Source organism: Pavona decussata, unplaced genomic scaffold, assembly GCF_977016875.1.
Source record: "Pavona decussata unplaced genomic scaffold, jaPavDecu1.1 SCAFFOLD_481, whole genome shotgun sequence".
Lineage (NCBI taxonomy): Eukaryota > Metazoa > Cnidaria > Anthozoa > Scleractinia > Agariciidae > Pavona > Pavona decussata.
In genome coordinates, this window is record NW_028145815.1 from 54416 (window position 1) to 68995 (window position 14580).

Below are 14580 nucleotides of genomic sequence, written 5' to 3' on the forward strand. Positions count from 1 at the left end.
TACCGGAAATTGACCTGCATTCAGTCTCTTTGAGTAGTAATGGCGGACGACGTCGGTGAAATAAAGACTTCGAACGTTTCTTAGGATTCGTTATGGTAGAATACAGAGTTCTTTCTACTTTCGTTTCTCGGCGTCTGAACACTGATCTCAAGGATTTTACGCTCGATTTGTGGAAGAAACGTGGAACCATGAAAACAGTCAAGATTTGCTCAGGTAACATCGGCCTACGGGAGGTTAACATCGACCTAAGGGAGGTTAACATCGGCCTACGGGAGGTTAACATCGACCTAAGGAAGGTACGTTTTATAGCACCATATTTGTATCGTATGTATTATACTGGCACAATCGTACACATGGAAAGCTTATTTGCAAGCATTAAAACTTACAATCGTGCAGGGGCTTTTCTAATCGTTGACCTGAGTGTCATTTCATTTATTACCAACTCATAACATCCACCTACAGGAGGTAAACATCTACCTAAGGGAGGTTATGATTTTTATATCACCATGCAAGTAGGTATTATAATAAGGAACGATTGCCGTCTTAGAATAAATTTATTTATAAAGAATTATTTATATTATTATTATTATTATTATTATTATTATTATTATTATTATTATTAATATTTGAAAAGCCTTTTAATCTCACTAGAATGAGATTAATGAGAGTTTTCTCATTTTTTTATTTACACTGATAACATGGAATATATTATTATCAGTATTATTTTTTGGCAACACACTGACCTACGCTGGGCCATTTTTATTCATCTAATGAAACACTTTCACAGCCATAAAGATTTGCTGTGAGAGGTGTTATGGGTTAAAATAGAAAAATTGCTGGTGCATTAAAATAGCATAATAGCTGTTATGATGATTAAAGGCAATTGTTCTCTTTTTGTTGTTGTCATTTTTTCTTGGTTGACCCCATCAACCTGTAATTTCCACATTAAATTTTGCTAGAAGTGACTGTTTATGACTGTTGAAATGATAGATCATTTTTAAAAATATAACCCTTAATATGTCAGAATTTATTTCAATTTAATTTGTGATCACTTACAAGAGGTTTGACTGTTTGACTGCTTACTACAGTACATTAACAATATTGGTTTTATTTTATTTCTTTTCAGAATGCAATACTTAAACTGTGCAGACCACTGAAGAAACTGCTACTTCAAAGACACCTATGACTCATTAATTCCTCAAAAGACATTGTGTACAGCAGATGTTGTTGAACTGTTATTGTCAAGCTTGACCTCTCGTCATGTGGCAAAATTATGTAAAATTTGATATTTCAAGTTTGTAGGGTTAATTGATGGAGGATCTCCCATATAATGATGGATTGGATGCAAATGGTCATAATTTTGTTCCTCTCTGGCAGGAAATTGTGTAGATTGGTATATATGTACCACTTAGAGTGCAAAGATACAAAATGACCAACATTTTTTAGTAATGTGTAATTGGAAGAAAGATTCTTAGTCCTTTCTACAACTTAAGGACGGTGCCTACTATTGTTACTGCGCATACGTTCTGCGCATCTGGAGATACTCGGGTTTCCTATGGGTGGTGCCTACTATTACAGGGATATTTTTGCGCACTTTAAAACTATGCAGAGAAAGCAGAACTTAGCAAGTGATTTTGGTATCCAAAAAGAAAATTGGGGGGAAACCATGCATTATTCAGAGATAATAAAGCTTCAATTTGGAAAAAAGCACCATGCATTGCTTTGTATTTTGCTGCTTTTTAGGATAATTGTTGCTTAGTTATCTCTAAAAAATGCATGGTTACCCCCAATTTCCTTTTTGGATTTCAATACCCACTACCAAGATCTGCTTAATTTCCCGCATAGTGATAAACCGTGCAAAAATACTTTGCCATTAGTAGGCACCGTCCTTAAGCAGTTGTGAAAAGAAATCCCAAAAAATAACTGAGGGTCTTTCTTCTACTTAATCCTGATATTGAAATGCATCTTTCAAATATCCATATTCAATTACAGTTATGGTTGCTAACCTTTATGGCTATTGAGTCAAAAAGATATGACGTAAAGAGCTATTATTTTGTAAGTCAACAAATCTGTACCTCAAGTAAAGGTCAAAATGAAATTGAGCCATGCCATGAACCTTTAAGTGTGCTTTTCAAAAGATCCAAATGACCACCCCTAAATGTTTTCATTTTCATGTTTTAAGCTCATGACGTGTCATTTGTTATCAAGTAAGCTTTATGCTTCTAAATACCGGTGGAACTTTGTCATGAGTTGGAGAACAAGTCAAATTTGAACAAAAAATAAATGCCTTGTTCCCCCCCCCCCCCCCCCTCACGTGGCATTTGACCATGTACCATGCCTGGGAAGAAGGGAATTGAATTTGGCTGGGGTAGAGAAATTGAACTGAATTTACACTGTACCTTTGGCATGAGAGAATTTGGACTTTTCTCTTTTTTTTTCTTCTTTTTGAAAACAATAATTATTGAACAACTGAGACAATACAATATATAATGCTTTTTATTCATAATAATAGTACAAGAGAGTGCATGGTAATAAGTAATAAATCGATATTGAGATGCCGAAGCCGGGGGCTTATATGGCACAATTCATACAGGAGATTGGTGAAAATGGTGCAATTACTTACAGTTTGCAAATAAATAAATAAATAAATAGATAAATATTAATGTTAATAATAGTGGTGATAATAATAATAATAATAATAATAATAACTTAAATGAAAAAAATTAAATAAATAACAAATAAAATATTAAATTAAGCTAAGCCGTGTATACGAGAGTTCAAAAGGACATGAATTCACAATTTGATTGGAAGTAATCTCTAAGTTTTTGTCTACAATTCGAGATAGTAAGCGAATTGCCTAAATCAAGAGGGTTGTCATTCCAAATTTGAGGGCCTTGTGCACAAAGTGCAAAGGCCCCTTAAGATTCATAAGCTTTCTTCAAGTAAATTCTTCCCTATTATAATACATACTTGCATGGTGCTATAAACATCATAACCTCCCTCAGGTAGATGTTTGCCTACTGTATACGTAGGTGGAATTGTTATCACTTGGTAAAAATAAAATGAAATTCAAGTCAATGATAAAAAAGCTCCTTATGATCCCAAGTTTCCCTGCTGAAGAGTAAGCTTCTATGCCTATGAATTGAGTACACAATGTCTTTTGTGGAATTAATGAGTCATAGGTGTCTTTGAAGTAGCTGTTTCTTCAGCGGTCTGTGCAGTTTAAGTATTGCATTCTGAAAAGAAATAAAATAAAACCAATGTTGTTAATGTACTGTAGTAAGCAATGAGAGAGTAATGTTCAATCGTCTTTTAAGGTTTCTTAATAATCATAACATTCTCTCTGACACTTCAGTATGGTTTTCCCAAGCATCACTCCACCGCTAGCGCTTATGCTCTTGCTTGTTTATATGACAAAATCTACCTCTTCTGCTATTGACAATAAGGAATGCACAGTTGGTATTTTTATAGACTTGTCCAAGGCCTTTGACACCGTTGACCATAACATTTTGATTTCAGAATTAGAGCATTATGGTGTTCGTGGCACTCCACTTAGAGGGTTCGAAAGCTATCTAGTAAGCAATAGACAACAGTATGTGGAATTTAATGGTGTCAGTTCGGAGTCTTGCAAAATTAAGTGTGGGGTGGCTCAGGGTTCTATACTAGGTCCCCTACTCTTTCTACTCTTTATAAATGATCTGCGTAACGTGTCAAAGGTCGTGGATTTTATTCTTTTTGCAGATGATACAAACATATTTTTCTCCCACAAAGATTTTAACTTGCTTCCTGGAATCTTGAATTCTGAAATGCTTAAATTAACTCAATGGTGTCGAACAAACAAGCTGTCCATTAACTTTAAAAAATCAAATTTTTATGGTTTTTAGTCCACCCCAAAGGAGGAAAACACTTGATATGTCTATTCAATTGACAACAATGCAATTGAACGTGTGAAAGAGACAGTATTTTTAGGTGTTATCCTCGATGAGCATTTGTCATGGAAGCCTCACATTCTTAGTGTTTCTAGAAAAATATCAAAATCAATAGGTATTATTAATTTTATAAGTCTAGTTTTTGCCTTCCCAAAACCTTACGCTCCTTGTACTATAGTCTAGTTTACCCAGGTTACTTAATTTATTGTGTTTCTGTGTGGGGATCAACATATCAGTCTAATTTAAATTGGATTATTGTTCTGCAAAAGTTTCTTGATGCTCATACTGGTGTTCTTTTTAAAGAACAGGAGATTTTTGAAATTCTCTGACATTTATTTATGCCAAATAGGTAAATTTATGTATCTTGTTAAAAGAAGCTTACTTCCAAATTATTTTCGTGATATGTTTACTCTTGCAAGCCAGATACATTCTTATAATACAAGAAATTCCAACCTTTTCTATATACCTTATTGTCGAACGAATCTTCGAAAATTCTAAATTCGGTTTCAAGGTCCTACGTTTTTCAACTCCCTTAGTCGTGAAATTCAAAACAGTGAAAGTATCAGTTTGTTTGGCAAAAGACTTACAAAAATTCCTTCTTTCTTAGTTAAATTGACTCCTTGTTGAGCTACACACCTTTTCTTTTCTTTTTTTCTTTTTTTTTTCTTTTAAAAAAAATTTAATTGGAATTTTCATTCAGTACCATTAACTTTTATGGTTTATCCTATAGTTCCAGGAAGCCGATAGTTAATAAGCCCCAGGCTTCTATATAGGCTTCCTAGCCTTTAACACATTTCATCTTGTAAATAGTTAAGTAGGAATATTGTGTATCATCTTTAATGTATTTATGTTGTATTTTTTGGTTAATGGCAAATAAAAAATGAAGCAGTCAAACAGTCAAACCTCTTGTAAGTCAAATCACAAATTAAATTAAAATAAATTCTGACATATTAAGGGTTATATTTTTAAAAATGATCTATCATTTCAACAGTCATAAACAGTCACTTCTAGCAAAATTTAAAGTGGAAATTACAGGTTGATGGGGTCAACCAAGAAAAAATGACAACAACAAAAAGAGAACAATTGCCTTTAATCATCATAACAGCTATTATGCTATTTTAATGCACCAGCAATTTTTCTATTTTAACCCATAACACCTCTCACAGCAAATCTTTATGGCTGTGAAAGTGTTTCATTAGATGAATATAAATGGCCCAGCGTAGGTCAGTGTGTTGCCAAAAAATAATACTGATAATAATATATTCCATGTTATCAGTGTAAATAAAAAAATGAGAAAACTCTCATTAATCTCATTCTAGTGAGATTAAAAGGCTTTTCAAATATTAATAATAATAATAATAATAATAATAATAATAATAATAATATAAATAATTCTTTATAAATAAATTTATTCTAAGACGGCAATCGTTCCTTATTATAATACCTACTTGCATGGTGCTATAAAAATCATAACCTCCCTTAGGTAGATGTTTACCTCCTGTAGGTGGATGTTATGAGTTGGTAATAAATGAAATGACACTCAGGTCAACGATTAGAAAAGCCCCTGCACGATTGTAAGTTTTAATGCTTGCAAATAAGCTTTCCATGTGTATGATTGTGCCAGTATAATACATACGATACAAATATGGTGCTATAAAACGTACCTCCCTTAGGTCGATGTTAACCTCCCGTAGGCCGATGTTAACCTCCCTTAGGTCGATGTAGGTCGATGTTACCTGAGCAAATCTTGACTGTTTTCATAGTTCCACGTTTCTTCCGCAAATTGAGCGTAAAATCCTTGAGATCAGTGTTCAGACGCCGAGAAACGAAAGTAGAAAGAACTCTGTATTCTACCATAACGAATCCTAAGAAACGTTCGAAGTCTTTATTTCACCGACGTCGTCCGCCATTACTACTCAAAGAGACTGAATGCAGGTCAATTTCCGGTATAATCGCATCTCGGATCGTAACTGCTCCGAAGTATAATCCGATGACGTCACCTCCCTTAGGCCGATGTTATCTTTTCTCAACCACCCGAGTATCTCCAGATGCGCAGAACGTATGCGCAGTAACAATAGTAGGCACCGTCCTTAAGTTGTAGAAAGGACTAAGAATCTTTCTTCCAATTAAACATTACTAAAAAATGTTGGTCATTTTGTATCTTTGCACTCTAAGTGGTACATATATACCAATCTACACAATTTCCTGCCAGAGAGGAACAAAATTATGACCATTTGCATCCAATCCATTATTATATGGGAGATCCTCCATCAATTAACCCTACAAACTTGAAATATCAAATTTTACATAATTTTGCCACATGACGAGAGGTCAAGCTTGACAATAACAGTTCAACAACATCTGTTGTACACAATGTCTTTCGAGGAATTAATGAGTCATAGGTGTCTTTGAAGTAGCAGTTTCTTCTGTAGTCTGCACAGTTTAAGTATTGCATTCTGAAAAGAAATAAAATAAAACCAATATTGTTAATGTACTGACTAGTAAGCAGTCAAACAGTCAAACCTCTTGTAAGTGATCACAAATTAAATTGAAATAAATTCTGACATATTAAGGGTTATATTTTTAAAAATGATCTATCATTTCAACAGTCATAAACAGTCACTTCTAGCAAAATTTAAAGTGGAAATTACAGGTTGATGGGGTCAACCAAGAAAAAATGACAACAACAAAAAGAGAACAATTGCCTTTAATCATCATAACAGCTATTATGCTATTTTAATGCACCAGCAATTTTTCTATTTTAACCCATAACACCTCTCACAGCAAATCTTTATGGCTGTGAAAGTGTTTCATTAGATGAATATAAATGGCCCAGCGTAGGTCAGTGTGTTGCCAAAAAATAATACTGATAATAATATATTCCATGTTATCAGTGTAAATAAAAAAATGAGAAAACTCTCATTAATCTCATTCTAGTGAGATTAAAAGGCTTTTCAAATATTAATAATAATAATAATAATAATAATAATAATAATAATAATAATAATATAAATAATTCTTTATAAATAAATTTATTCTAAGACGGCAATCGTTCCTTATTATAATACCTACTTGCATGGTGCTATAAAAATCATAACCTCCCTTAGGTAGATGTTTACCTCCTGTAAGTGGATGTTATGAGTTGGTAATAAATGAAATGACACTCAGGTCAACGATTAGAAAAGCCCCTGCACGATTGTAAGTTTTAATGCTTGCAAATAAGCTTTCCATGTGTACGATTGTGCCAGTATAATACATACGATACAAATATGGTGCTATAAAACGTACCTCCCTTAGGTCGATGTTAACCTCCCGTAGGCCGATGTTAACCTCCTTTAGGTCGATGTTAACCTCCCGTAGGCCGATGTCACCTGAGCAAATCTTGACTGTTTTCATGGTTCCACGTTTCTTCCACAAATCGAGCGTAAAATCCTTGAGATCAGTGTTCAGACGCCGAGAAACGAAAGTAGAAAGAACTCTGTATTCTACCATAACGAATCCTAAGAAACGTTTGAAGTCTTTATTTCACTGACGTCGTCCGCCATTACTACCAAAAGAGACTGAATGCAGGTCAATTTCCGGTAGAATCGGGGCTGCTCCGAAGAATAACCCGATGACGTCACCTCCCTTAGGCCGATATTATCTTTTCTCGACTAAGCATACTATCCGAATTTGCCAAAGGACTGGGCGTAAGGTCACGCACAGTGTGTGACAGGCGCGCGGCTGGTCCCGAATTGTCCGCGCGTGTATTGCATGCTTCCTCAGCTGACTAAACACTCGTGTTTTACCATGTTTTATACGGAGATGCCTCAAGCTTTATAGTAATTTATCTGTTTATTCTGCTTGTGCTGGTACGGTCCTTCCTAACAAGGAAATATTTCGAGTAAAACATAATAGAACTAACTTGTAACTTCCAATCTCTCAGCCTTCGAAAGAAGGAGAGGGGAAGGATTTTTAAGTGATTGGGATAATGATCCAAAGGAGACAGAAGGGAGACCAAGATAAAGAGCCGGGATATTTCTCGGCAGCAATTTGTAATTCTTAGCAAACAGATTAAATGCTTCTTCCAGATCAATGTCTATTAAATAGTGGATGTGCATCAGGGTCAGTGAAGAAAACCTCTCTTATGTCATGCTGGCTCTGTTAAAAGTGTTTAGCCGTCTTAAAGCACTTGCACTTCTTTTGCATTCGCAACTAGTGGTTGGGATCGTACAGCAAACGTAAAGCAGGACGTAAAGATTAAGATACATGTCTTTATCGACCGACATAAGAACTTCACATTTTAATTGGGCGGGACCACTTCAAAGTTTGACACCTGAAATATACACGCTTGAGGTCATTTAAAAACATGTTTTGTGCGCCAGTGCGTTCACGGGTAGATGCAATCGACGGTTCATATGTTTGTACTTATTTATTTCATTTTTACTAGACTAACAGTGGATCAGAATAGACTATCATATTTTTTATCAATTCATCTTTTTTTTAATCGTTGGTCAACAAAAAAAGGGACGTCCGCAGCCAGTGGGGTGGGGGGGGGGGGGGGGAGGTGCAGGCGCACCCGTCGCAACCCCTTTCACTACGGGCCTGCTATGTAATGGTTGGATTTGATTTTTCGGTTTCTCATTGGCTGAGACAGTGGCGAGCAATTAAGCCAAAGCGATGGAAACTACTTTCAACACTAAACCGCTCTAATGTAAGAAATGCAGATTCCAGGCCAGCTTTAGTAGAAAAAGCCTTTTTGCTTCTAATTACAATTCCATAGTAGAAAATTGCGGATCACCAAGCTTGTTTTTAAGTGATGGTTGTAGTTTGACTAGAATGGCCTATTGAAAGGCCTATTTGTATGTTGAACAGTTTGCGAACTCCAAAAAGGTGTCAAACTAGTGCAAACTACCGTAGAGACGAAATTTTAGTTGAAATCGCAATTTTTCTTGTTCTGTTGGTTTCCTTGTCCTCTTGCAGTGTTCCAGTTTATGTGAAACTTTATCATTTTTATAACATAATTTAAAAAAACGGCGAAGTTGTGTGTCCTTAATCAGCCGACGACATTTTGTGCAGCGTGCATAAAGGCATGTGTAAAAAGTGCAAGACTTGCTAGAACTAAAAGTGGAAAACTTTTGTCTAACAAACCTACAAACCTACACAACAAAAGTGTTTAAAATATTGAGAGAGTAAATGCTTTTTTGTATTTCTTTCAAATAGTTCGTCGGGCAACATGTAAACAGTCCGCGTCGCCAAGCTCACAACCCTCTCCTCCAAAGCTTAATCACTAATTCCAACCGGGATAAACGGGAGGATCTCCGATGACGCCTGTTTCTGTACCCATGGCCAAGGTTGTTCAAATAATGGGTATTTTTATTTAGTGTATAAATATGGATTGGTTGGAGCACATTTTATCCTCTGGATAGCGATTTATCGACTTGATAGAATTATCCGTTTTTTGAACACCTGGGGCTCCGTTCTATATGTTTGGCTTACCCACTCGCCGCAATGTTCCTCGTTGGAGTTCGATAAAAACGTTTTAAAAGCAGGTACGCTGTGATTACCAGAGAGAAAAGACATAAATTTAAAGAAGCCGATAGCAAGACTTCTGAAGAATACAGCCGATATTACAACGAAGGCTGTTTAATTTTCTACTGTTGTTGTTGTGAAAAGCTAAAGCTACCTTTAGAGTAGTCTCCTTCGCAGCCGTTATTAGGGTCGTCACGCAAAGCTCTTCCCCACTAACGGGTTAGTGGGGAGGAGCGTTGCGTGACGACCCTAATAACGGCTGCGAAGGAGACTAGCCTTAGAGAGGTAAGCAGAGAAGTTGTTATAAGCTTCAATATTTTTATTAACTGCTATCAATCGTAGAGGCAGTAACTACAGTTACATGCAGAGTCACCCACTTGCATTAAACTCAGTCACCGGTCAGTGTCCACCATTTGTCGCGTCTAACCGACTATATCATAGGCAAAGAAAAACGCCAGTCATAGGCCGCTTTCCATTTGTCAGGACTGTCCAGCCAGACCGGTGAGTTTGTAAACGGATCGAACCAATTTGAAGGATAAATTTTGTCCTAGTCCTTCGAATTTCTATAAAATAGCACGCATTATTTTCTGAGTGATTATTTTTCAAGATTTTGCAGCACTATTCCTTCAAAATGACACATTGGATTTACAGACTGGACGGTGTTGCCGGCCAGTTCTGGCAAATGGAAAGCACTCATAGTGACTTACTTAATTTGCAGCGCAGCTATTCTTATCTAAGAAGTACAAGAATCAACGACTCCACATGTCGGCTTATACCCGCGATAAATACTCGTACTCTTAGAAATACTCGTTCGACTAAAATAAGCGTTTTGAGTGTAACCGCAAAATGTCCGGTCTGGTTAAACTAGACTTGACAAATGGTAAACGCCCTGTACATGTAAACACATCTACATTAACTCAACTATATAAACCCACTTAAATTTGACGCATTATCTCTAATTAACTGCTGAGTGCTCAGGTTTACAGAGGTCATCCGTGTGAAATTTCTCATCGATTGAGCACCACATTTACGGCAAACGGCGAAAGATGACCACGTGACCATATGTATCCTACATTTGCCACTTGCTTTAATCAGTTTCTTGGAAGAAACAAGTAGTCTTCCGTCAGCATGAAAGGCCAGAATGATTTGCACTATTTACATCCATGTACTAATTTTTTTTTTTTTTTCAAGAAAACGTAAACACGAACCTCACGTTTCTGTTTGCCGTAAACGTGGTGATTAATCTCTCTTATCTTTCCAAGAAAGTCCAGTTCAGAAAGTCCTCTTTCTGCATTGTACTATGAGGCTAAAAGCTTGAAGAATAAACACAGGTGTTGATTCTGCTTGTTTGTGTAAAGATGGCGTGGAATACAACACTTGCCTCTAGGCTTTCACAGTTTCTGTTAATTCTCTGAACAAAGTTCTGTATAGAACACGCACAGTTATTTACCATCCAACCTGAGATACGCCCCATTTGTATCATTAAAGCAATAAATCTGTGAATACAAATATGAAATATTTTAAAAAGGCCTCTAACGGCCTATAAACGGACTTTGAGAATGCAGATAACCACAAAAACCTACAGAGAAAACTAATTTGATTACTTTTTTTCGCAGCATCTAATGTTGTTGAGTTACGTGCGCCAGACTTCCCTTCACGCGTAAACAAACCAGCCCAGTGTTGCAGTGCAATTCAGATTAGATACAGATCACAGCGCAAGAGATTAGCGTCTTCAAAGTTTTATTCTCTTCTTCATCCTAGGATTACAAGTATCTTACGAGAATGACATTATATTCGAGTTGCCCTGTATTTATCTCAAAATTGAATGCTAAATAGGCCAATTCAGAGTTGCTTTGAACCTCATTATAAAAGCGAGGCTAAGTGCAAAGCTTTTGATATGAAAATTAGTTTCCATTTATAGCCGCAATCAAAACTAGTTTTCGTATGGAAAGCTTTGCATTTAGCCTCGCTTTCATATTGAGGTTCGAAGTAACTCGGAAATGGCCTATTGCATTCAGTAACAAGTTATACTCTATAACAAATCTCTCTATTCTGCAGAAGCAAGCTGAAATCAGCTGTTTCGGGTCCAGTGAATAAAATAACCTTCAATTTAACTTGTGCAGAATTTTGTTTTCTTCAAAACATCTTCGAGTCAGAATTCCGATAGGAAAATGTAAATCGTTAGATCAGTGTTTATGAATTCAACCCAAGTTTCTGTCGAAAAATATTTCAATTAAAGGTTACAGAAATGATCTAAATCTATTCGAAGCTAATGAGTTTTTTCACAGACCCGACAGCCGAAGTCCCTTGTTCAGTTAAAAACAAATTGTTCACAAAGATAGGTTGTCCACCGTACGTCTGGCCATATACAAAGTTAAGTTTGTTACGAAATTGTTTGACTAAGATAAACTTTACGACGCACTAAAATACTTTTATTAATTTTGCTCCCTTCACCAAAGGCAAATAGATATTTCTAGTTATAAGGAAAACCCGAAATAATTGCTCAAATGTTTAATACAAATGTGCAAGATACTGCTTGAGCGAACAAGGTTATTTACTTTTGATTTCGGCTTTCGATTCTTGTCTCTCATTGAAATTTCTCGAAACGAATGAGTTTGACGTACACGGATCAAATATTCCGATAATATTTGTAAAAAAGAGTGTTTTTAGTTGTTGCTCTTTGCAGACCTCGCTTCCAATAAATGCGGATAAATATGTGTTTTTTTTTTTTTTTTTTTCACTTTTTGGTCAAATAGATAAGATAATATAAGTAAAACACGAGATCCCAAAGAAGTAACCCAAGCGTTTATTTTTGGTAACTAGATTTGTAAAAGATGTTTGACCATCCGTCATTTTATCATGAAGGTTGAATAAAACCTCTTTTCTAGCCTTTAGCTGTGATTTATAAATGTTTAGGTGAATTAATTAAAAGACAAAAATTATTTTTTGGGAACTTACAAGAAGTGCCTTAATTTGAGTTTGTACCGCGCTCGAAAAAGTTTGTCATAAGAAAATAAGGACACTGTCATATCAAAAGTCATCATTATCGCTTTGGCAGTTTGGAACTTTGCTCTGCCTCGAAATCTTGGATAAATAGATTTTAACCTACACCGAACTTTACTCAAAATATACCCTGAACTAGTAAGAACGCCTCCCACCGAAAAGTTAGGGAGGCTTACCTCATTGACAAGAGTAAAACTTCATCACCAGGTGTTTCAGTCGACAAATGAACATAAACCCCCTATATACAGCTATTTCAACTAACGTTGTCGGATTTTAAGGCCTCAAGATTACACGACAGGGCCAAAAAATAGTATGGGTAACTGTAAATCTTCTAATTTGGCTGTAACTTCGCATTATTCATTGCAATAGACAAAACACCATAAACATTCGCCACTGTGATTTATTTTCGGCGGGTATGAGCCGTAGCCGAGTTTGGTAAATTTTTCAATAAATTAATTACCAATATCACCTTGTGGTCTTGTCACTTAAGCTTTCCGATAACGTTTACTGAAATAGTTGTACATGTGTATGAACACAATCTGCATGATAAGCTCTTGTAAACATTTCATGAAAACTGAGCATATGTCTACTCTAGTTAATAATTATATTCTTATCGTTACGTTTAAATCGAAATTCGTAGAGCCGTTATTCTCTCTCATTCTAACTCTGGCCCTGAAGAATACTAGTGCTAGTCTAGTTAAAATATTGTCTGATTAAAAATGACTTCAGCTTAGTGTCAGCCCTGCAAATCAGGTTGTCCAACAAAAGCTTTCTACTAATTGGTGGTCAAGTTCTTTTCTTTACTTTTCCCTTAACTTTTACTTGACCTTAGCCAACAAGAAACCTGGCTCGTTTAGCCTAGTAACGATCAACGGAACACCATTACAAGGTCTCATGATGAAAAAGAACTTTAAAAAATACAGACATTTCAAATTATAAAAGTTTTTAAGCTTCTTAGGAGTATATACACCGAAAAATCTTTACAATCATTATAAACAAGAAGTTCCACCGTAAAAGGGAAGGCATTTAAAATGCAACTTTAGACATCGTAACATGTGATGTTTATGTAATGTTTTCAATGTTAGCAAAACGAATTGAAAGCAAATATCAATATGTTTGGACAGGCCCATTTGTCATGTTCAATTTTCAGGTAAACCTCGTTACATTCATTACAACAAAAGAATTTCTTCCATGTAGAGATGGCTTTCAGAGCGCAAATTCGAACGTTTTCAAGTCGTAGAACGGTCCTGTGAAATCAACAGAAGACTACCTGACTGATCACTTTTAGCAAGAATGGCCGGGCCCTTTTATACTGAAATTTGTCGTGTGTAACCCATGTTAAACAAGGTTTAATGCAGTTTAGCTACTCTTTAAATAGTTAACAAGTAAAATTTGGTTTTCTTTTTGAAATTTTGGTTTTATATGCACTGGGAGAATAAGGATAAGACAGTAACAAAAACTTGAGAAAATAAATTATAATACTTGCTTTTAAGATAATACTACCTGCCAGGAATGTGAAATGGTTCAAAATTATGGTTTGTTTACTACTCTTCAGCAAGTCATCTCTTGGTCAATTAGATCCTGGATGCTCTGCAAAATAAAAAAAAAATTGAAAACCTGTGAGATAATATATTGAGAAACAAATTCTAGAACTAACGACCTATTTTATGACATGTGCTACTACATTTCAGATTTGATTAAATCCAGTAGCATAATCAACTTGTTATTTCCTTGCAAAGAAATTCTGGTCAAAGAAAAAGTGAAGAAAGAGATTCACTGAGAAGCGGACACCTATTTCAACAAATTGGATAAACGAGGCGGGAAAAACATTTCCTTTTTGTCATCCTGGAAATGAATCTACGAATGAATTTAAGTCTCTCTCTCACAATTTGGAGGTTTTCTTTCCATCATTGGTCAAGCGCTTGGTAGTTAAGAGGTTTCCAAAACCAATGCTGTGACCTTGGTAAAATCCACGTACTCCGAAAAGCTCATTGCTGACCCTGATTTCGTATTCGAGAGAATAAAAAGTTCAAAAGAATTTGGAATCGAATAGCTAAAAACAGTTTCTTCGTCCCCTTAGTCGTTTTAGCGAGAAATATTTTACATACGAGAGACACATATAATTAGTTTAGAATTG

General features: G+C 35.7%; 2 protein-coding genes and 2 long non-coding RNA genes across 9 annotated transcripts in view; 1 reads left to right on the top strand and 3 right to left on the bottom strand.

Annotated features, from left to right (window-relative positions):
- The window catches only part of LOC146450202 (uncharacterized), a 187519-nt gene that overhangs the window by 26946 nt on the left and 145993 nt on the right, over window positions 1–14580 (bottom strand). The gene's annotated exons all lie outside the window — the stretch shown is intronic.
- On the top strand, window positions 13–1632 carry LOC146450204 (uncharacterized). Its single transcript, XR_014860363.1, has 2 exons — window positions 13–296; window positions 1127–1632. It is a non-coding gene; the product is annotated as an uncharacterized LOC146450204 (long non-coding RNA).
- LOC146450205 (uncharacterized) lies at window positions 2482–7480 on the bottom strand. Of its 3 annotated transcripts, XR_014860366.1 has the most exons (3): window positions 7218–7480; window positions 6237–6385; window positions 2482–3236 (listed from the first exon to the last, which is right to left on the bottom strand). It is a non-coding gene; the product is annotated as an uncharacterized LOC146450205 (long non-coding RNA). The 3 variants fall into 3 exon arrangements; XR_014860364.1 differs by lacking the exon at window positions 6237–6385; XR_014860365.1 differs by lacking the exon at window positions 2482–3236 and having other exon boundaries at window positions 5969–6385.
- The window catches only part of LOC146450206 (uncharacterized), a 45187-nt gene continuing 41770 nt past the window's right edge, over window positions 11164–14580 (bottom strand). For all 4 annotated transcript variants that reach the window (XM_085100624.1, XM_085100625.1, XM_085100627.1 and 1 more), the window contains one exon: window positions 11164–14033. The gene's annotated coding sequence lies outside the window, so the exon portion shown is untranslated. The remainder of the gene's footprint in view (window positions 14034–14580) is intronic.